This window comes from Lepisma saccharinum, chromosome 8 (genome assembly GCF_977018435.1).
Source record: "Lepisma saccharinum chromosome 8, izLepSacc3.1, whole genome shotgun sequence".
NCBI lineage: Eukaryota > Metazoa > Arthropoda > Insecta > Zygentoma > Lepismatidae > Lepisma > Lepisma saccharinum.
Window position 1 is genome coordinate 79,520,021 of NC_139236.1, and position 23,617 is coordinate 79,543,637.

The window sequence follows — 23,617 nt, forward strand, 5'->3', positions numbered from 1 at the left end:
CGTAGGAGCCATCCTTCACACTACACCGTAATCACTCAAGAGTGGCTCAGCACCCGCGCAGAAGACACAGATACAGCGCTCCCACCAAAAACGCACGTGGAGTTTGTTTTATTATTGCACGTGCCGCAGCTGTCAGACAACGTCCTGCATTTCTCGCGTGGCACTACGTCACCGCCCCGGATGACAGAAACACGTCGAACCAGGGTCGCTGTCCGTGTCAACGCTCGATCGCTATGGCCGGCCAGCACCGACACATGCAGTCACTTTACTGGGGTTGGAAAAAACACCCTTGCACGTATGGGGGTTGTGATGGTCCCAATACACAGGGGAGGGATGAGGCTTTCAGGGGTATAAGTCCCACCCCTTAGCAAAGTCTATTTTTGGAGTATTTGAGTTGGAAACACAAAATTCGCTTCCGATCAAGTTAAGCCTAATTTGTCCATAAGATTACTATGGGGGAGGTTTTTTCACAACAAGTTCTTTATTAAGGGTAGTATCGCAATGCGGTTTTTTTGGATATGATCCTTGATCCTTCCTACGTGGGTTAAAGGTCTTTCAAAGGATAAGGATTCGTATTCTGGTATCCTTAGGGGCTTACTTTCGGTTCCCGGCGCGATTGTTCAATATCCCCATAAGGATAACATAGGGATGGTTTTTCCCTGATAGAAGGCCAGTACTTACCCTCCTTGTGCCGGTTGGGATGTCAGAAAGTCCTCTGGGGTTTCCTCTTGACAATTGGGGGGGTCACCACTATATAACGCACTTGGGGGGTTCACAGGGAGGATTTGTTCACACCAAGGTGCACTTTCTTTTTCACTTTCCAAGCATAATGGCACTTTCTCTAGATTCATAGACGAACTTTTCCTCGTATCTCAGGCCCCCGTGGACCAATTTTCATGAAATTTGGGCAGTAATCAATAAACACATTCCCGCTCCCAATGATGTTCAGTGGCGGACGACACACAACTGTTTTCCACCCTTCCCGAGGGTCGCGTCGCGGAATACCGGAACGACACAACCACTCGCGAGCGAAAGCTGACACTGACACCAAAGCTGACACTGACACCAAGTTCATATACATAGTACATACATACTATAGTTCAGTACATACTATGGCTTCTAAAAGGAAACGTTACGCTTGGCCTCAAGCAGAAACTCGAAATTTTAGATAAGTTGAACCGAGGCTCTTCACAGAAAGCCATTGCTATTGAGTACGTAATTTCCGACCCTCTCAAAAATCCGGCACTTCCGCGAATCCGGCACCCATATGTTCAAGGAATGGCCGGATTAGTGAGAGTCTAGTGTATACGGTTTGTCTGTACTTTTATAAATCCTAGAAACATCGTTCACTTAGAAGAGTTTAATTTAAACGATTAATTATTATTGTTGTCATATGTATTATACATTGTATTTTCTCAAATATTTTGGAATTTTGTCACGGTGGTTATAAGCATGTAGAATAATGATAAACATTTTGCTTTACGTCAAATTTTTATTCAATAACAAATAATGTTATAGTTGTGCCGTCTACGAACGAAGAACTAAAGCTTGATATTTCATTCTCGAACAAAAGTAGATTCTAAACTTTACATGTGTTAATTAGATGTAATAATATGAACTAGTTTGTTCTCATAGGGCCTACCCGATCACATAGTGTAATGTCTGGGGACCAGAACCAAATATAAATAATTGTGCACTGATTATTATGATTTGAAAGGACGCTGGTTCTTCCAATTAAACAACTAATCTGGTTTTTCTGAGTTTTGAATTCTTTTCACATTAAAATAATCGAACTGCTGAAATCATATTCTTAGAAAAGGGCTAGCTGCATAAAAATTGTGTAAAAATATTTCAATCACTGTTTGTTTAATTGCAGAACGAAACCATAAAGTGAAACTATTATTTTATATGAATAAATGTATATTCACTACAGGGTCAAAATTCAGTGATAAGTAAACAAAACATAAATTATGTGAGTGGATACGATTAAAAGTTGACACTTTGATAGGTAAAATAATAGTTCAATTTTAATATTTAGCGCACTCAGTTGTAATTAAATATAATAGAATGCCGCACCAGTGGCATCAGCGATGGTGAGGTGTTGTTTTGAGTCCACTTTATGGACAGTAAGGCTAATCGGGACTGGAGCTACAGTTTAAAGTAGGATCCGAACCACTATGTGCCTCCACCGGTGTCCGGTAAAAAAGGAAAAAATGACAACGGAAAAATTGCCAAGTAAAATGGCAAACGGAAAAAATGGCCAAAGTGAAAATTACAAAGGGAAAAATGGCGAAACTAGAAATCACAAACAGAAAGCAAAAGATAAATAATTGATATAAATAATTCATATGCAAATTGTAAAGAAGAAAAATATTGATTCTGTGTTTAACAAAATTAGTATTTATTCATCTTTGATTTCGTCACTTTACAATACCGTATTTAATCAGGACAATATTTATTCACCTTGGGTTTCGTCACCTTTTACAATATTTGGCTAACAATATTTATTCACCTTTGATATCGTCACTTTACATACATTGCAACTTTAGGTTATGTGCTACTCCTCGTAAGAAATCCTGCATTGTTCTTTTGTTAGCATTGTCGGTATAAATTATCCTAGTTTTCTTCTTTGGCAGTTGTCAAGTATATTGTATGAAATGTTCTCTTATACCATCCAAACTCGAATCTTCTAGTGTTTTCCCTTCCTTCACTTGGATTGCACGGATGTTGATTTCGAATCTTTATGTCATTAGAACACTTGGCTATCATTACAGCATCGTAATCAGGTGGATGATTATGGTTGTAGGAACACACATGATTTTGTTTCAATTTGTTTTTAGAATCCCGAGATTTAACAAGACTCTCTGAGAGAATTCAGTGACACAAGTTAGTGCGAGGGGGTTGATAAGGGCTGGCTTCAAGTCCTGCTAGTAACAAACCCATGCTATATGCTGCAGCCGCTCCCACCCACCTTAAGTTTAATGAATCACACGTGCTTCAAATTATTTACAAAGGTTACCTTTTAATAACATGTGATTCTATAGCGGCAGTAACTTCTGCCAGTAGAAATAAACGGCATTATAATTATTTTTGGAAACATCAAATAAAATGTATCCATTCAAAGACAAATTAATGTTAAAAGACACCAAAATTATATTAACTTATATTAATTTCAAACTGCGAAATACAAGACATAATTTCTCATGTAAAATCATAACATATTGTATTTGCCATTTCTACTCTCGCTATTTCTACCGTTGCTAGTTTTTCCTTTTGCCATTTTTTTCCCTTTGCCATTTTTTCCGCTTGCCATTTTGACTTTGCCATTTTTACCTAAATTCGCCTCCACCGGGTATTGAACCCGGGACTCCTTGATTAGAAGGCGACGACACAACCACTGCGAGTGGCACATCGGAATTGAAAAGAAACAGTAATACGGAATTCCATAATTCTGGATTTTAACCTCTATAGGACATGTGTATGGAACAAAAATCTGATATCTTCATAATTCTTGGGGGGGGGGGAGAAATTGTTATAGGCCCCGTAATACAGAGCATTCCCTGACATTCGCTACGAGACTCGGCGGCAAGCGGCCCGGCATCAGCGCTTGTCTTTCCCGGTGAACGGGGTCAGCGACAGTCCCACGCTACAGTCTGTTTTTTTTCGCTCTCCCTCCTTTCGCTCTCTTTCCCTTTCTGTTGACGTTGCAGACTGACGCCAGTATAATCCTCCCTCGGAAGTTGTGTTGTGTCGTGTCTGTGTGTTGAAGATCGTGGGTTAATATGGCACCACAAAAGTTTACATTACAACAAAGGATTTATCTTGTAATAAAAATGGGGAAATTTAAAGAAGTAAAGTATACAAAGACAATCCGCACACCATCCGTGAGTTAAAAGAGAGTATTGTACGAGAAATCGGGAGAATTACAGTAGACGAACTTGCACGTGTAAATGCCAATTTCCTTCGGAGATGCCAGGAATGTGTTGCAGCAGAGGAACATCATTTTCAACACTTTATGTAGTCATGGTTAGTACACAATATGAAAACTGTAATTTTAATAGCAGACGTTAGCGACTGTCGCGGACCCCGTTCACCGGGAAAGACAAGCGTTGATGCCGGCCCGCTTTCCGCCAAGTCTCGTAGCGAATGTCAGGGAATGCTCTGCAGTATTGTATACCACAGGCCCCACACCCTCCTAACGCCGACCCTGCTCGGGTTCCATACCCAGTGGAGGCACATTGCACAGTGGTTCGGATCCCACTTTAAACTGTAGGTCCAATCCCGATTAGCCTGTCTGTGTTGTGCATAAAGTGGGACTTAAAACAAAAATTCAATCAAAGGTGTGTGTGTATCCCAGGACGGTGAGTCAATCTGTCCCTGTTACAACGCCACTATCATCCTGTCATCTCGCATAACCTTGATCCCAGACTGTCTCTAAGAATGATTGCCGCGTGTTTGACGTGCTGCGCGATCATCCAATAGCATTGCAACTACAGAAAGATAAGCACAGAGGCAAATAATAGCACCCTTCCGTCACATAACATTTCGTCAATTCAGGCCAACCTCTCCCTTCGTTGCTCAGGTAACGCTCGCTTGCTTATGATCCTTTCTCGTAAGTGCACCGCCCCTCCCCTCCCGCGGAGGGGGCCGTAGACTTCAGCAACTTGTTGGAGGTCATATTCCGGGAACCACGTGACCGAGCAATTTCCCGGAAAGCCGTGTCCCGGCTAAAAGTAGCCTCATCATGCTGTTATGTGCTATTCTCGCGACATCTGTTTTCCAGGAATGTTTTGCCTGGAGAAGGCCCGCCCCGTCTCGCTTCCTGGAATACATCCACGGTCCAGCCAGCGCGCCTAGAAACTCTCTCGCGAGCTCTCTTCTTTAGGTAACAAAAATGAGGGGAAGGAGGAAAGAAACAAACGTTTCATTGTTTTGTTCTGTTCAAGCACGATACAAACAAGAGACAAAGGCAGAATTTTATTGGGGGTGGCTTATCCCTTATCACCACGTTTATCGCCACAATATTTGTAGGGGGGGTCAGGCTATAGATAAAACTTCATTAGTAGAAATAATAATGACAATAATAACTATTACCACGGTTATGATTGCTGATTTACAATAATAACTATTATAAGTTAATACGAATAAAATAAACTAATTTTAATTCAATTTATTATTATTATATAAGTTGAGAGACTGTGTTACTCGATCCTCCGTATGATTGAATATCCAACACAACTGTTGTCCCTTATTTTCTTACATTTTGTACAGTTAGTTTACTGAAATTCATAGTTATTGCATTTTGTTTTTTAATTTTTACACATTCCGTTACAAAACGGCTTTAAAAGTTAGAGGTAACTTTTACTAGTAAATTTTATATTGTGTGACCTCTTACAAAGAAGACAATAAATTTTAGATGTGGATCCATTTATTCTTTGGATTAAATGGTGGAATACAAAAATATAACCGGGTTCCTTTATTTCCATTTATTTCCATATTCCATTTTTACTTTGGTTATACTTTTATTTATCTTACAATGAAAATGACACACTTCTGCTTTTTAAAACTTGAACGATATCAATATCCAGGAGTACGACGGTTACGCCTATGTTTATCAGCAGCCGCCATCTAAAGGTGAAAAAATGGGGGTAGAAGCCATGAAAATGATTTTTTTTAGTATATTACAACTTATTATACAAGATCTTTAATCCTGCTAAGGAAGTAGAACTAATTACCACTATACACTATTTAAATTAAATATTTGTAGATTTCGCTATTTCAGGGGGTCTTATCCACCTTAGCCCTCACACTGGCTACGTGTCTGGACAAAGGGTTTGTTTTAATGCACCGAGGTCAATCCGTACTGAACCGTGTTTTGAAATTATTCTCGGTCCGTTATAAGAACAAAGTCAATGTAAACAAATTCACGTGTCTATTAAGAAAATCCTATTGGTTGTTCCAATAACAGCTGTACAGAATTCTTGCGCGTCGGGAAATAGTGCATGTGAGAAAACCTTACCGTTCTACGTACCTGCTATATTAAAGTTGTGGGGGACCTTTTCCAGTGCGTTCGTTTTGGCTCTGGGCCGAGGTAGCGCGTGCCTGCAGACGGCGCGGCATCACGCGGTTGCCGGCATTTTCGACCCGTGACGTCCCGCTTATTTTTACGCACATATCTTTAACATACAATTATATTTATATTGCATAACTAGTACTAACCTGTGTCATAAGAGTTGTTCAAAGTGGTGGCCAACTGCATTCACACATTCCCGACATCTTTTGATGAAATTTTGATTGACACGAAAAAGTTCCTCTTCCGTAATTCAGCTACCACCAATATATTCAAGGGCAAAATAACACCGGGATAGTAACAATTTCTCAGAAGTTGACATTAATTTAGTTATCAGTCAGTGATAAATTTAAGGGGTTGCCGGGGGGATCATCCCCGGAAATTAGAAACTCCTTCCGAAAATTTCAGTAACCTGATTTCCTTTCATTCACTTTAATTTAGCGTAGGACGTACTTTTTTTGTAGTAATAAGCACTGATTTAGTCCTCGTTATAATTAAAAGTCAAAATAAATAACGAATTTAAATTCACGAATTGTATACTCGACTCAAGAAAGTTTACTTAATTTAGAAATAAGATGGGTCAGGATACGCTTAAAGTTTGTGTGAATGTATCAACTGAGTGAGGCAACAAAAAGTTTCACAGATATGCCGCAGAAAGCCTAGACACTTTAGTTTGCTGTCAATGTAAATTATTGCGTGCTATAATAGTATTGTTTTTCATAATCTCATTTAGCTTAATCCATCTCCTCTCACTACATTCATCCTCATCTTCACGATTAGCCAAAAGTTGCAAAAAAAACGAAGTGAAATACACGAAATTAATCATATTCAGAAGATCGATAGCCCATAGCCTTACTCGATACGAGACCGAAAGACTGACAAGTCTCGTATTGTCTCGATACTACCCCTAATCCGATTCTGCAAAGTAAGCCATTGAGGTGCTATTCGAATCACCCCCTCCTTATCATAAACCTGGTGGGAGTACATTTCGTGATCTGGATCTCCCTTTTGAACCTAGCTCTAATCCCGATTATCCCCTGCTCGCATAAAGAAGACTTTACAAGCAACTTCAGTGAACTTTTAAGGCGAGGAAACTTGGGAGTTACATCCCGTGAAATGCGTAACAACATACAGTCTGCAGAGACTCTACGATTCTTATCCATGGAAGAATGCTACATTGATCAGAGTCGCTGCGCAGAACCAGAAGAGTGTTTACGAACAACACCCGCACCTGACGTAAACAAGGAACACCTGATTTCAAGGCCATCAAGGTAAGCTGGCGTCTCTGAAATATTGCCGGGAGAGTCAATTGTTCTTTTGTAACATATATCATGGTTGGCAACATTGTGCTATGAATCATGTTGCTCGGAAATCTAGTAGATTTTTCTAATTCGGCTTTCTTCAGTTCTATTTATAAACATGTTTCAGTTTGAGTTTTAAGTCAGCTTTATGTACATAATAGGCTAATCGGAATTATGCCTATAGTTTCAAGTGGCACCAAACCACTATATGTCTCCACCCGGACTCCCTTGATTACAAGACAACGACATGCTTATGAACATGTCCTTTCATCTGGGAAGTGTAGAGCGTATTGTATACTCGAATCAAGAAAAAACGTCAATTAAGTTCAAAGTTGATTTACAAGACAACTGCAGGATGATTGATTTGATTTATTTTACTTCGCATTTGTGCCACTTTTGGCTAATCGCGAAGATGAGAATGAGTTGAGTGATGATATGATTATTTTTATTTCGTACAAAAACTTTTTTTTACACCTTAGTAACTTTTCCCTTCGTACAAAAACTTTTTTACACCTTAGTAATTTTTCCCTTCGTACAAAAACTTTTTTACACCTTAGTAACTTTTCCCTTCGTACAAAAACTTTTTTACACCTTAGTAACTTTTCCCTTCGTACAAAAACTTTTTTACACCTTAGTAACTTTTCCCTTCGTACAAAATCTTTTTTACACCTTAGTAACTTTTCCCTTCGTACAAAAACTTTTTTACACCTTAGTAACTTTTCCTGCATACGAGAACCGAGACTGCGAAGTTTCGTCTCTACTCCGTCTCGGTACCATTTCAAAGAAATAATGTTATGAATATTGATAACGAAATGGAAACATTTGATTTTCTTTCCGCATGAGAATATTCTGCGTAGAAGAGAAGAGAGGAGTGATTGTTCTGCATCACAACATCCCCGCAGCTGTTTTTCAGTTCCCCTTTCCTCTCTTTACCTGCCCTGTTCGATTCGAAGAAAGGTGTCCTTTCCTCGAACCGCTGATAACCTGTTGAATGAGGCTAAAGAAGATGTCATTAATCTTTTATACAGCGTGACTCATCGCTTCTGCATGTTGCGCATGATAGAAAAGAGGAGCGTTTCACGTAACAAACACCCTATTAGTGACCTCTGGTGGGTGATTCTTGAGGCTTGGATCGGGGCTGAGGTTGCACCCACCTGTTCCATTGTGAAGTGACAGAGGCAAGAAGTCTAGTGAATCTGAATAGGAGGTTACGTTACCGCAAGTGTGTATCGTTATCAAACATTTTGCCCATGAATTGATATTTTCTCTGGCGATTGTTTTGAGTTTTGGAACCTTTTTGTTGTAAAATTGCCATAGTCTCTCCCAGACATTTCTTTTATTATCGTTTATTTTTGTTTATTGTACGTCGGTTTTTTTCCCACTTTTGGCTGATTGCGACGTTAGGATGAACGGCGATAAGATGAGAGATGAATAGACAATCACAAGAGCTTGTGGACGACGCAATACAAATTATGCAGTTCTAAATTATGTAACCTTCTTCACTCAGTTTTAGGTTCTTAGATATTAGACGAGATGATAACCAGTTTATGAAGAGAAAAGTAACATGCGTTTCCTGAATTATATCTGCATTTTATTTCCACTTTAATATAATTTTTATTTGTGAGAATTACTCCTAAGAACTTGAATTGGGAAATTGATTCATACGAGTTGTTATCGATAATTAAATTTTGGTTGATTCGGTGTTTTTAAGTCTACTTTATGCACGGTAAGGCTAATTGGGACTGGACCTACAGTTTAAAGTGGGATCCGAACCACTAATGTCCTTCCACCGGGTATCGAACCCGGGATCCCTTGATTACAAGGCAACAACGCTACCAGTGCGCCATCGGGAAGGTCCAATAATTAAATTTTCATTATTACTTAACCATATATTTAGCTTTCTTTTTGCTAACTTCCAAACCTATCTCTTTAGCTGCTTTTAAAAACTGTAAATTGTATTTATATCTTACCATAGTAAGTCTATATCATCTGCATATGCTCACAATCGAGTCAGACCGTTTAATTTTAATCCTTCATCAGTTGATTTTACATTCGTACAACAACACATTATAAGGCAAAATTAAAGAGCAATGAAGGTAATGCATCTCCTTGTTTTAACCAATCATGAATTGTAATTTTGTCAGACATATTAATATCCACACGAATTTTGCTTTCTGTTCATTATTGCATAATTTTATCATATTAACAAGCTTCTTAGGTATTAGAGAATTATACTGGCGTACGTCCAGGCGCCAGGTGCACTGCGTAAAGAGTGTCTGACTTTCGAGTATCTTCTAGTCGACCTCCGTGGTGCAGTGGTTAGCACAGCCCGCTACGACGCCAGGGGTTCCGAGATCGAACCCTAGCCGGTGTTCTTGTGAATTCATCAATTTCATCGTATCACCACTCATCCTGATCTTCGCGATTAGCCAAAAGTGACAGAATAAGTTAAGTAACATAAACCAAATCAATCAATCAATCGAGTATCTCCAGAGAAAGTGGTCACCACTTTACACCATCCGTTGTAATCAACTCTTGCATTTCTCACCCCCAGTTTCTCAGGCCGTAACAATAAATTATGGAAGAATGTTTTTTTTTTTAGAAAATTCATATGCTTATAGGGGAGAGGGGTTGTCGTATCCAAACTGTAGGCCCAGTTCCCATTATTCTCCATTCATTCAATATTAGAACAGTCGCATTTATTTTTTATTGTTTTAGTTGACCTGGTTGCGAAATTACTTCTATCATCTTTCCCATAATGTACGAGCTCTCTCCCCTCCCTCCTCCTCCCCTCTCTCTCTCTCTCTCTCTCTCACACACACACACACACAATATTTTGGTCTTATTTTTATAAATGTACCATCCTTTCCAACATTTACCCGTCATCTCGAAATGTGTTGCCGGCCGCGTGGCGGAGGGGTTAGCACATCACGCTACGACGTCAGGGGTCCCGGTTTCGAATCCCGACTTGGGCATTTATGTTTGTGAGTAGTGTCCATTCATCAATTTCATCATATCACTCATCCCCATTTTCGCAGTTAGCCAAAAGTGGCACAAAAGCGAAGTAAAATAGAGCAAATCAATCAATCGATCAAATGAATCGAAATGTCTTGACCGATTTCGCTCAAATGCAGTAAAGCTACTAGGTGTCTAGCACCTGCAGTAATTTCAGCCGAGAATCTTTTAAATTGGCGATAGTTTTCATAGAATATGTTAATCCCGATCCACTTCCATCCTAAACTGTGCATTATTTCCATGTGTTTGTTATTTTATGTTTTTCCCAGATATTGGGTTAATCGTGACGATGAGAATAAATAATGAACTGATTAAATGTTGATGAGACAAGCACACTGCCTTACTCAGGGTCTGAACCTTCGTAGCGCGCTTCACTTAGCCACAGATGAAGGTACGTATTACGCATTATACTTCCAAAAAAATTATTGTGATGTTATGGAACTGTATAAGGAATTCTTTTTTAGTAGCCAATCTTATATTTTACCACATTTTCCTGCCTTTTTTTTTAGGAATTCTGGGTCAATAGGGAGGGTTACCACCCCCGCCCCCCAGCGACCTAACTTGGCACGCCACTACGTACATACTCCCAACTGAGATATTTTACACTAACCTCTCTTCACACGAGACCGTGCAGAAATACCGTAAGCAGAGCTACGGGTACCAAATTTGGCGATAAAAGAGCGTAGCTGGCAACCCTGCGCAGAGGATAGTTCGCACTGTCCCGCAGTCTCACGCTCTCGCGTTGCCATGGCGACGGAATGTGATGAGGGGAAGGTGGTCGGAGAGAGGGAATGTTGCCAACAGTCGGCGCCAGCATGGCGATTCGTCCGGGGGGACCCAAGCGGCGTGGGCGGAAGCGTATCTTCAGGGGGGAGAAGGGAAAGGGGGGGCCAAGGCAAGGCATCCACCAGGTGATGCTCTTCTTACCCGCGCCGGCAGAATCTTACTTCAAAATATGGATCCGAGATGTACTCTTCTCTCTTTTTTTTTGCCACTACACTTATGAAGACTATATAGTGTGCCTCGATGGGCAAAAAAAGAAAGATAGGGGAAAAAAAAAAGAGTTCTGTTCACGTCACGTGACTTACTGTTTTCTGATATCTTTTGAATGTTTCAGAAGATGTTCTCCCTTTTTCTCTATTTGGTCCGATGGCAAGGATGTAGCCAAATGGCCTGTTTCTTTCCTTGCCACAGAACTGTGAAGTTAGGTGCGTCCCTTACAGCGGCGTAGCCAAGCATGAGCTCAGGGGGGTTGTGCCTCTCCCAAAATTTCGCCTCCCCCCTCTCTCTCTCTCACACACACACACACACACACACAAACATAGCTACTACATATATATGTGAGAGAGAGACAATTGCAATTAATGTAATAAATATGTAACTTACTCATATAATAGGTGTTGACAATGCTTTTTTTCTGCGAAGAAAGGTTCCTGTACTCTTAAATTTCGTTTATTATTTTTACATTGTACAGTATACGAATTACTTAAAATATTGTGCTATATGTTCGTAAATGATCGTGCATCTATGTAGTTACACCCAGATTTATTTCACCTACGAGCCGGCCAGTGGTTATCACATCGTGTGTTACGAAGCCAGGGTCCCGGGTTCGAATCACGACCTAGCTATGGGTGTTCTTTGTGCTTGTCCGTTCATCAAATTCTTCATATCGTCACTCATCCTCATCTTCGCGATTAGCCAAAAGTGGCAGTGCGAAGTAAAATAAACCAAATCAATCAATCAGTCTATCTCACCTACGAAAATGTGTCTGTACGCTGCAGTTGCGTACTGCCCGATAAGAAAAACAAACACTGGGTATTAAGGTGAGGTGTGACATTTTCGCACCAGGCATGAATTTACATCAGTATCGTCCGAATGGGCACTGCTACTAAAGAAAATCCACGCATAATTTGAGAGTATGTATTTCTCCCCATGTTGCAAGTGGAAGCGGTTTTTAAAGTTGATCATTAAGCTAGATACAGTGTTTGAAAAATATGATAGGCGCATCCAGAAAGTAAGTTTCCCACTCGCCCACAGGTGGCAGACCATGCGTATTGAAACCGGTTTTGCGCATGCGTGAGAGGCATATGCCCTGGCTAGTGAATGTCCTAGAACACGCCTCCCGAAAGTCCTCAGTAGCGTCGTGGCAGCGATGAAACATAGCGGCTCTTATTCCATCTCCCGCCGCGTGCGAGGTTCGTTCGGTGATCAATTTCTTGAACGCACAACACATACAGTCGATCGAAATTCATTGTCAGCTGTGCCAAGTGTATTGGCCAGACGTCATGAGCAAGCAGATGGTGCGTCGTTGGTGCAGGACATTTATTGAAGGCCGGCAAAATTTGCATGACGATGAGGTCAGTGGGTGGCCATCATCCGTTATGGACAACAACTTCATATTCAAGTTACAGCTAAGCAAATGAGAGTTTCGATTCTTTCTAGCAAAAATATCATCGTCAATGGATCCTCTACCCGATCATATGTTTTGTTCCGCCATCGGAAGTTTGATATTCTCAAGAAAACGAATAAAATAATTACCCCATAAGCGTAATGCATTTCTCCTTGCCTCCTACGGCCATTCTGGCAGTGTTGCCCACCCATCTCAATAATCCAGTGATGATGGTCGTATGAAATCGAAAAAAAATGGATTACCGGATAACAATATTGTCATCTTCACCTCAGCCACGGCGCTATATAAAAGTAGCTGGGGAGATAAGAGGGGGGGGTGACGCAGCCAATATAACAATATCACGTCACGTGCGAAATTTATACTCAATGCAAAAGTAGGTGTATGTGGACCAGGGCTAGTAATGGCAATCGGGACAAGGAGCGGGTGCCACAGTTCACAGCCAGACGAGTGCACGAAAGCGCCAGATCTGGCTCTAAAAGAGCTAAGTTGGCAACAGTGCTCCCCAGCTACCTGAGAGAGAAGAACTTAGGGGAAATTGTCCCTCTCCGCCTTAATATGATAGATTCATTCGTGGGGCCGACTTCCGAGCCCGAGTGGCACAGCGCAGTATGACGCCAAATATCCTTGTTCGATTCCCCGTCTGTTCTTTGTGAATGTCCATCAATTTCATCATTTTCATCGTCGCTATTAGCCGAAAGTGGCAGAAAAGCCACGCTAAATAAAAAAAATCAAATCAAATCAAAGAATAAAACCATCATTTAGTAGTTTTTTTCCTAAGGTGGATAAATACTTCCATATATTAAAATTGTGTTTGTAGTGGGACAGCTGTTAGAATAAGGGCCCAAAATATATTAAGTATTAATAGCAGTATGAATATAATAGCTGTTCTTGATTTAAATATTTCATTAGGGACAAGTTTTTTTTTGTGTAAATGAAACATTTTTATAAAGTAAACAAGCTATAATAGTTGGAATAATTATGATAATTACAATTGATAGTGGGTGTGTTGAGTCGCTATTATATACACAAAGATATATATATATATATATATATATATATATAGAGAGAGAGAGAGAGAGAGAGAGAGAGAGAGAGAGAGAGAGAGATACAGAAATCGGACAGGGTGCGACATGCGTTGGTTTTCCTCGCATGATACGAACCCTGTGAACCGGTACGAAACTCTAAAATTGCTTTATAGACATAAATACAGATTCTGTTTTCGTTCCGATATTGGTACAGTCACGGACCCTGCCGGGTCGTAACGATTCCATTTAAAGTCAATGAATGTATTCATTACAACCCGGCAGTGTCCGTGACCGTACAAGTCGTCAACGATTTCTTTCTTAATTTTCCTGAGATTGTAGTGTTCGACAGATACGATGCAGCGTGTCAACTGCACAAATTTCAGGAAAATCTGTCCACAACCTCTTTAAGAAACAAGCACATAAAGAAGCTATGCTGACTGGAAACAACCTTCTTAACGGAGTTAATAAGGTATTACAAGAATACTTCAGAAATTCTGGTCCTGAGGCGATTGCTAGAAATACTTATATCTCCAGTTGCGTATTGGCCGGTATTATCTTTATTGCCTTCGTGTCACGCAAACGGTCAGTTGACTTCATAATGCTGGGTTCTGAAAGGAATATCCGAGAACTTTGTTCTCTTCCTCTCTTGGTCACCTGTTTCTCCTTTCCCTTGGTCCCACTCTTTTCTTTGTTACCCTGTTTCCATTTCTCTTAATCTATCTCTGTCTTTTTGTTTCCCTATTTCTTTTTCCCTCACTTCCTGTCTTTTGCTTTCCTATTTCTCTTCCTCTTAGTCTCTTTATTTTTGTTCCCTCTTTCTCTTAATATTTCCTCTCTTTGGTTTCCTGTTTCTCTTTCCGTTAATATCTCTCTTACTTTATTGTTGTTTTCCTATTTCTCTTTCCCAATTTCTTCTCTCTTCGTTTTCCTCTTTCTATTTCCCTTAATCTCTCTCTCTCTTTATTTTTGTTTCCTTCTTTCCCGTATTTCCTCTTTTCCTTAATCTCTCTCTTTCTTAATTTTTGTTTCCCTATTTATCTTTCCCTTACTTAGTTCTTCTCTCTTTGTTTCCCTTCTCCTCTGTTCCTTAATTCCTCTGTCCTGCCTCTCTTTCTTCATGTTTTCTTTGTTACTTTTATCGTCTTCTCTTTCTCACCTTGCTCTATCTTTCCCGCATCCCTGTACTTTCTAATATAGTATTCCTCTTTTTCATTCTCTTTTTCTAGTTCTTCCCTTCCCTGTCTCTCTCTGTTCTCTTTCTCAATTATTCCGTTTCCTTAGTCTCCCTCTGCCTTAGCAATTCTGCTTCTTTTTCTATTGTTTTGTGTATCGTTTTTTATCAGTTCTCTTTTTCATTCCCTTCCTTTTCTCTCACTTATTCACTGTATTTTTTCATTATTGTTCTGTTGTGATTTTCCTTTCTTTTCTCCCTCTCGCGTTCTCAGTTATTCGGTTTCTCTTTTCATTTACACTTTGAGGCTTTCTTTCTTTCTCTGTTGTTCCGCCTCTCTCTCACGCACACACACTTTTTCTTTCTTCCTCGGTCTTTTTCAACAATGTAGCTTGAATGTTTTTTTCCCCTACTCGAGTACAGTGACAAGGCGGGTGAGTACTTGCAATCATTTGCCCCACAAGTTCAAAAGCAATGGTTTCCGGGTTTCTAATGCGGCAGCCAGTTTCGGGAATAAGTTTCTGTGAACTATAATGAAGGAGGCGCTTGACTGTAACGGGGCAGAACCAGGTTCGATTAGGAGGCGGGCGATTTCATCCACGAATAACATTATTACGTACTTACGTGCCCCCCACACTTCCCTGCATCGCTCATGGCATACTTGTCAAACCTGTCGCTTTGTAATCCAGAGGTCCTGGTTCCATTTTAAAAGGGATCTTGATTGTTGAATTGTAATGATACTGTAAAATTGACGGTAACTTCAAACGGTGTAGCTGGTACTTGGGATTGGCTTTATGTGAATAAAGTGGACAAACTAAGTTTTGCCGGCGCCCCCTGGCAAGGAGCAATGTAATGCAAGAAGCTGGGACAAGACAGGAAGAAGGAAAAAAAAGAACGATCACTACCCATAATTCACCTCGAACTTGGAAGTTGTTGGCTGGAGCGAAGGAATTTTAAGCACTCATGCATCACTGATTCGAGATGCCTGATATGAAAAATTCAGGAGGGGCTATAAATCGAGAGAGTAGAGATAGTGAGAGTGTGTGTGATGCACTAACAGATCTTGCACGGTGCAACGATGTAGCTTGCCAGGAATCATTGCCTTCGCCCAACATGGCCCTTCCTTTGGTACGAATAACGAAGTCTCTTTGCGTCTTCAATGGTTTGAGTTCGTTTCTATTTTCAATTTATGCACAGAAAGGCTAATCGGGACTGGACCTACAGTTTAAAGTGCGATCCGAACCACTATGTGCCTTCACCGGGTATCGATTATCGAACCCGGGATCTCTTGATTACAAGGCGACGACGTTATAACTACGCAATCGTGGAGGCCAGCGTCTCGATGGTAAAGTTTTCTCCTGTGCATTGTGGAGGCACATATGAGTCATAAGGGTAGCAGTGGCGTGCTCAGAATTTTCGAAAGAGGGGGATTACGTATACTTTCGTCAGTGATCAGCCCTCATTTTGGCATCTTTTTCTGCCCTTGACCCACACGAACCCGCCCATTGGACACGCCACGAGGGCAGCCGCTACACAGTCTCGATTCCGGCCATACTGGAGATGATGTGACCAGCACCACACTCCAGCCACTCCCTAGGTACCCGTTGAACATAAGTTGAATTAAAGTTCAAATATGAGAATCTGGATCCTGTACACCCAACGGTAAAAGAAATTCATTCCTTAAAACAGCACAGGACGTAGAATAAAAAAGTAATGAAAATAGTGGTGTACAATTTTCCTATCCTGTGGATTTTGAGAAAGGTTTATTTATTTTAAACCACGCTTTATCAGAGGAACAAGTGGGTCTTGCTCGTGAGACCTGCACCCGCAGTCATACAAAAACAACGCATGCGAGAAGAAAATTATAAATTACACAACAGACTGTGGAAAAGTACAGTGGTCGACATGGGTTCCGATGTTTTTTGATCTGAGTGTGTTTTATTATAGTCCCTTGATAGCTGATTCTGGAACAGTTTTTAGTTTCATTCCATGACCATTCGTTTTCGAGAATTCAGGTTTTTAATTTTCCAGCTTTTTAATTTACCCACTAAGTGACAGGATGCAAACTTTCGATTAATTTGTCTGTGTAGTGCTATTCTTTACTTGTTTGTTTAGTTCTCGAAAGTGACAGTGATCCCAACTTGAGTCGTTGCTTCGGTCTTAAAATCCCAATGAATTCTGCGGCTTTTTCTGTTTTTATTTGTGGCAGATATTTGGTAAAGAGGGAAAGAATGAACATTAGCAAATTTGTGAAAGATGCGTACCATGCGTATTTTGGCACAAGTGTTGCCACGCCAGATGTGTTCACACCGGAACCCCTTGAATGATGTAACACGGAAATTAAATGTACCAAAGGGAAGTGCTCCAGTTCTTGGTTCCCTGATGAGTGCAAGAAACCTGATTTCACCTGGTGTAGACATAGGGAAAAGAAGGTGCTCCCATATTTCGGTGAGTCTCAATCTATGGTGTACTGCAACAACATTAGAAACGTGGTTTAATTTTACGGGGATGTTTATAATGCAACGAAGACAAACTTGACATGTGTACTACTGGAGACGAGGGCTCACATCCTACATGAGTGTGTTTGGTCGGCGCCTCTCAGACAACGCAAATGGGGGGACAGTGCAAGGGACAGCATTGAGAAGACGATCCAGGCTGTATCTAGGGAGGAGAGGGGTGATATAACGGATGCAAACATCAAAGCCCTGGGTTCCTATTTACATGCAGTTTGGAGGGAGCGCAGGAAAATGCTGCAAGGGGTCAGTGAAAGTGAAGAATACGGAACAGTGGATCAGGCATAGGCCGGGCTTGTAGTGCAGTGTTGTGAAGGTAGTGATAATGAACGATCTCAAATGTTAGAAGAGCGCCATATTGCTTTTTATACATGTACATATATATTTCATCTAAATGTATGATCAATGGGGTGTATGTTTAAGGCGGGGTGTTTATACAACAATATTGTAGGATACGCACAGCCCAAGGACTTGTACCAATATCGATAAATATCATATCATATCATATCATCATATCACATAATGATAATGTGTTCCTATCCCTGTCAATATCTTATTTAGTTTCGCAAGAAGGAATCCTATGAAAGCTTAAAAATGATGATGAATTAAGTGACATATGAAGAATGTGGGTGGTAGGTGTGTGGTGATTTGAAAGTAATAGGGCTGCTAAGGCTAAAGTGTGGATGCTTTCTTTTGAATGGGAAATCGAAACTCAGCCACGTTGAGATTTTCTGTCAACAAATCTTAGTTCCACCTTTACATTTCAAGATAGAAATAATGAAACAGTTTGTGAAGGCGCTGAGCAGAGAAGGCAATTTTTTTTAGCGTATTGCCAGGAAATTCCCGAATTTGGATAAAATCAATTTGGGGAAACGTAAGGAGTGTATTTTCTTTGGCCCACAAATCGGAAAATTGATGACCGACAGCCAATTTGAAAATACCGGACTACACAAAGTGAAAAATCCCCATGGATAAGTTTTAAAGAAGAAGTTGTACACTTTCTGGGAAACTGTAAACAAGAAAACCACCAACAGTATGTGCAGAACAGTGTGGACAACTTCCGTAAGCGTGGTTGCAATATGAGTCTAAAATTACACATTCGGTACTCACACCTCAATTTCTTTCCAAGTAATCTTGGTGACTTCAATCATAAACAAGGCAAACAATTCCACAAAGGGCAATTGGAATGCAAGTATGATGGTAGATTACTGGATGCTAAAAAGACACGTTCCTGCTTCGAAAGGTAGCACACGCAGAAGGTCGAGGAGAGTGGAATTTCAGGCATAGTAAGAAGTATTATTAAATTGTTAGTAGCACCTAAGTGTTTTTTTTTCCCTTGCAAGCGCATAGCATTTGCCAGAAAATACTCTTCAAGCCTCCATGAAAGGCTAAATTACTGATATGATAGGATTAAATTCAACACGTAGCCCATCTGTCTCCATGTGCTTAATGCAACTGTAAGATGCAAAAAATGTTTGGGTTGATTTATTGATTGATTTAGTTTATTTTACTTCGCGTTTTGGCTAATTTGCGAAGATGCGGATGAGTGATGAAATTGATGAATGGACATTCACAAACAACCAAGCCCAAGCGGGATTCGAACCCGGGACGTATTGGGAATACATTCTTGTTTGTGTGTGTGTGTGTGTGTGTGTGTTTGTGAGATAGAGAGAGAGAGAGAGAGAGAGAGAGAGAGACAGAGAGAGAGAGAGAGAGAGAGAGAGAGAGAGAGACAGAGAAGCGTGTTTTCGTGTGGTTTAATTTGTTTTTGATAGTAATTATATGGCGCAGTAGTGCACGCCATAACCAAAATCAGTTTATGCCATTTGTGAAAAAACTTGACGTGATAGAGAAAAACGAAAATCATTTTCGAACTCTGCAGGAAAAATGCATTAAGGATCACCTATTCATTTCAACACATCGCTCAACACTTCTTTGAAAATGTCGACCAGTGTTATCAAAGACAAGAGTTTTTGTTCCGTCAATTCCTCTACTGAGTGTACGCGATCTAAAACAACGCATCATAACAGCTGTTGATAAACGTTGACAAGGACATGATCCGGTGTGTGTGGAACGAATTGGATTATCGTTCTGATAACTGTCGTGTGACCAAGGGCTCATATATAGAACATCTGTGAATTAGTTCTTCAAGACATGAAAAAAATGCCCAGGTTCGATACCCGGCGGAGACACATTGCACAGTGGTTCAGATCCTACTTTTTTAAACTTTAGGTCCAGTCCCGATTAGCGTATATGTGCATAAAGTGTACTTAAAACAACACTTCAAACATAAAGGAAAAAGTATTTTGATTATTTCAATAATTCAACATCGAGCAGACCCACGTGTCCGATTGTTAGCACGACGCTAATTCCTGCCTGGCATGGGTGTTCTTTGCGAGTGTCCTTTCATGAATTTGATCATATCATCACCCATCCTCATCGTCGCGATTTGCCAAAAGTGGAAGAAAAGCGACGTTAATAACAATAATCAAATCAAATCCAAAACTTTGGTTTCAACGTTGAAAGTGTCTATTTTATTTTTAGTCGCCCTGTATTATTTTTGTTGCCGTCTATTATATTCAATACACCACGTGTTCAGGTTAGATCAGTCGTCCTTCAAATTCGAGTGACCATCTTTCAACAACTAATGATGTTACCTTCTTTGTGGCACGCACAGAATATGCACTATCTGTACAAAATTAAAAAGAAAAATTAGTGATCGAACAGGACTTGAAGACATACCTTTCCATTGCTCTACCAATTGGTGTTCCGAACCAGTCATAGTTTCGCCTGAATTTACACATCTTGTGTGTTGTGCATTATTGGACAATTCATTGCGCTCTAAAATTTTCAATATGCTATAGTCCGTCTTTTTACGATCACGTCGTTCAATTGTTTATTTATAAGATCTTTGTGTGGAATATCGCACTTCTTTTGTTCTCGGCCTTCAGAATGGTTATCGGCGCACGCGAGTGATTAGAGCAAGCGGTGCAGGCTTCATTTTTTACACGCAAATGTAACGCGAGCCGCTTGTACGATGTCATAAAACAAAATGAAGAATGAAGAAATATTGAGGCACCGTGCTTACATGAACTTCTTGCAGGACTGTGTTGTGTCAAGTAGTTGAAGAAATTCGCGTCAATACTTTCAAATGGTACTCGTACTTACTAGGATTGAGATTAAACTCAAAAGTTTTGAATAAAGTCTACATCATTCCGTTAGGCGTTCAAAACTATGTAAATGAATTGAATGTTCGCGATTCAAGTTGCCTGTTATGACATCTGGTGATAGTTTGTGGAACTACAACGGGTGGGATTGCCCGCTTCGGCATGTGGACGCAAATAGAGAAAACAGAGATGTCCGGTGATTGGTGGAAGTAGGTAAGAAGTGAGAAGCGGTTTGCTGCAGCTTGCGAGATATATCGTATTGTAAGCGTATAGTGTGTCCATAAAGTCTTTCCAAGATTACAAAAGTTTAATACAAATAATCTATTAGGCCTGCCTTAGACGAAAGCATTTCCCTTAACATTTTTGCTAGCATAAATGCTATGTAAATGCTTCCAAAAAATCTTATAGCAGATAGTACTTGGTACTTATCCGATAAGGCCCGAACACCTCTCACTCGTTTATTTCCTTAATTTTAGCATTGATACTTACCTATTCTGCATTGCGGAAGATTCTTTAAGGTGTAGTTATGCCTTTTTCCATAAAAAAATGTCAAATTTTCATATTACGAGTCATTATTTGTCTTCCTTGTTATGCTTGGGTAACAGACAATATGGCGTTCACTCGTCATGGATCATCGCGCGTCATGCTTGTGTTTTGTCGATTTGGAGTGAGTATGCAGTGTTTCAACCTTCTTAACCGAAAAATAACCTACTTTCATGTTCATTATGTCATGACAAACCATTGACGGATAGCCCCAAAAACCATTCACGATAGCCCCACGGACCATTTCCGGCAAGGTTAGGTTAGGTTTGGTTAGCATAGTTTAAAAAAAGTTAAAAAAAATTCTCGTAAAAAAAGAGACACGTTTGGAAACACTGGCGAGAACGCGTGACTTTCGACGCTCGAGCCATCTGCAGGTACATAATGGAAACGGCCAAATGTTACAGAAGATGCAAGTTCCGTACGTAACAAGTGATTATTTCTTGTTCTGCAGAATTCTATGGTGAAGTTTTCAGTTTCCGCGAAAGAAAATACATCCAAGAACTTCGACAATGCTACAGAAACTGATTTCAGTCAGTAGTTTCTCCTGTAAATTAGAAGAAATCTGTTCGGTCATATCAGATAGTTACCTAGTACTTTATACGGAAACATTCCAAGTGACATTTCGGTTAGCTTTTGCGATTACAATGTATAATATATACATCACGAAAGGCACGTCGAGTTACACCATCTATGGTGAGTGCACGGTGTTCACATTTCAAACAACTAAAATATTCTTCTATGCGTGTACTGTATATGTTATAAAGTATGTATTTAAGCAGCGCCATTCATTTGTACCTAATACTGTTTTATAGGTAACGTCATTCCTCTCGGTTGAATAGTTATCGGCCTTTAAAAATGTGAAGTGATAGATTGTTTACATCTCACGCGACCGCCATTACAACTGCAGTCGTGACCTAGAGGTCGCTTCTGATTGGTTACGCTACGAAAAATGCTAGGGACCGAGCCTATCCTTGAGAAATGCATTGAAATATGCCATGGCATCTGAAATGCCATACATTTTTTTACTTTACACCATAGCATTTTGGTCATAGCATAAATGCTTTCGTCTTAAGCGGGTGCCTGGCTTGTGGCAAGAGAAAGAGGGAGTTTTCCTTCTTTGTTGTAGGTAGAGGCTGAGTTGGTATAGGAGGCGCTGCAATCGCTGGAACTGAAAATGACGTCAGTTTATGGTATGATTGATTGATATGTTGTCTTATGTCCACTTTATGCACAGTAAGGCTAATCGGGACTGGACTTAGTTTGAAGTGGGCTCCGAACAACTTGTCACTTGTGCCTCCACCGGGTAATCGAACCCGGGAGTTTATGGTATGAGACCAAGACCCAGATTGGTGTTTGTAATCAGGTGGTGGTTGTCCATATTAAAAAAAAAAATGGGGATTTTATTTCGAAAATGAAATACAATAGCATGCAAATTATTGGGTCTGCTCGAACCTCACGGGCCAATATAAGTTGGCACCACTGCATGGCTGTTCCATTTCGCTTTTTGAATCTTGGTCACCACTAGAAACATATTTCGGGGTGGGGGGGAGGGTCCGAATAGTGTCTCAATAATAATAATAATAATAATAATAAATTAAATGATATTAATTAAAATATGTAAATTAATTAATATGGTTTTCTTATTATTAGATGAATAGGTAAAAACACTGTATATAGATAGAGATAGGGTGCACGTATTAATTATCTAGTATCAGCTAAGAACGCCAAGATTCATGTGAAACAATTGCCCTGGCAAGAGAGTTAATATCAAATAGATAATGCATTGAATATTTATTGAATAACAGAAAGGGATGTTAGATTCAGTTGACGAAAGTAGAGTTCCTGATTAGTATTTTATGCACACTAATATAAGTAGTAATGTACCTAATTCTTCTTTGGTACTGTCCTGATAAGCTGTCCGTCAATATTCTATGTTCTCAATCTTATCCTCGCCAGCATAGATTATGCGAAATCAATTATATTTTTATTATTTAATTTTAATTATGGTAAGTCTTTCGGGGGGAGTCCGGACCCCCTGGACCCTCTCTAAATATGTCCTTGTTGGTCATGGATTCCTCTCAAAAAATCCAAGAGAGAGACTAGCTGCAGATCGATTGCGCATCCATGTTTCCTAATGGGATGCCGTCATTTTTGCTTCCGAACAGAAGAGGCGGAAAAGGAAAAGCCAAGAATGATGCTACCTTGCTCCACGGTCTAGCCTCTCCGTCGTTATGGAAACGGATCACCTGCTCTTCGGCAACGTGGCGCCAACTAGCGCCTGGGAGCCGAAGCTCCATTAGCACCGCATTCAAGTTTGACCGATGAGTCAGAAGCCGAGCGTAAGTCATGTGGAAGAAGACGAGCGGGGGGGGGGGGGGGGGGAGGGAATTCTCTGTAATGTG